This window comes from Odocoileus virginianus, chromosome 4 (assembly GCF_023699985.2).
Source record: "Odocoileus virginianus isolate 20LAN1187 ecotype Illinois chromosome 4, Ovbor_1.2, whole genome shotgun sequence".
NCBI lineage: Eukaryota > Metazoa > Chordata > Mammalia > Artiodactyla > Cervidae > Odocoileus > Odocoileus virginianus.
Window position 1 is genome coordinate 66699269 of NC_069677.1, and position 1580 is coordinate 66700848.

A 1580-nucleotide genomic window follows, 5' to 3' on the forward strand; every position below is an offset into this window, starting at 1 on the left:
GATCAGCCCCAGGCCATTTGCTTATGTCATAATCCCTGTCTCCCCACCATGTCTCACCATAAAGGGTAGGAGGGAGGGTGGGATCTGGGGGGGTAGTGGCAGGTAGGCTGATGGACACTCCCTGCTTCCAGAGGACCAGCTCTAGAAGAGTGTCAATGCAGAGAGCATCCTGGAGGTTTAGCTGTCACTTGGCAGCTTTGGGGTTATGAGTTGGATTTCAGAAGCTATTTCTCTTTCCTTGGAACTTGGGCAAGTTGAGGCAGGGGTATGTCTTCATGGGCTGAAAGGCCTGGGTATGGCGCATTGGAAAAGTAGACATGATATTCCTGTCCTTGGACTGTTTTTGCATTGCTAGAACTCTTTATTTGATGAACAAAGTGCAGTGCTTACAAATAATAGTGCCATATATAAAGGGAATTACCGTTTGTAGAAAGAATTAAAGGAAAAAAAAAGATATAGGTTCTTTAAGGCACTTCTTTCTGTAGTCACCGAGTTTGTTAGTCACTGCATAGTCACTGCTGATTTTCATGAGGCTTCAGGCATAAGTCATTCTGAATATTTCTTGGCATTTTTTTTGCAGGCTCATGGAGTTTGGCTGAGACTCAGGCTCTGTTTCCTATGCCCCTGCCCTTCTCCCCAGTCCCATCCTGCTGTATCCCTTTTATCAGAAGGCTGAAATTCTACACAAGACTCTTTATCGCTGCTTTTATCATTAATATATGCTCAGTATCTCTAGAAATGACCTTCTATTTTAGGGGAGAATTTTGCTTTCCACTTTATGCAGCTTGCAAAGATTAAAAGAGCAGAAATTTCATGATCATACCATATATATGGTATGAACACTGTCTTATTTTTTGTCCAAAAAGAAACAGAAGCGAGAGCCAATTTGGCTGCAGGAATTTATTGCATAATATATTATCTCTCCCTATGATTATCACCTTTATAATAAGAAAGAACATTCACTGAGTGCTAGCTGTTCCATCCACACTTTGATTTTAGGTTCCTACAGATGAAAATTTTGGATCCTCTACATCCTTATCAAAGCATGTTATTTTTTTTTTCAAAAATTAGTATTACAGCCATAATGGGTGGGTTAAGAAGTGGGCTTTTGTTGTGGTTAGACTTGAAGTTTCCTTATGACTAATGATGTCGATTTGCATATCTTCTTTGGGCTTCCCTGGTGGTTCAGATGGTAAAGAATCTGCTTGCAGCGCTGGAGACCCGGGTTCAGTCCCAGGGTTGGGAAGATCCTCTGGACAAGGAAATGGCAACCCACTCCAGTATTCTTGCCAGGAGAATTCCATGGACAGTGGAACCTGGCAGGCTACACTCTGGTGTTGCAAAGAATAAGACAGGACTGAGCAGCTAACACAATACTTTGGAGAAATGTCTATTTAAATCCTTTGCCCAATTAAAAATTGAGCTTTTTGTCTTTTTTATTATTGAGTTGTAGGAGTTCTGTGAAATTATAGAGACTACACAATTACCACATACAAGATTTGTAATTATTTTTTCCATTCTGTTTTTAGGTTTAAAAAAATTTTTTTTCACAGTTTCCTTTGAAGCACAAAAGTTTTAAT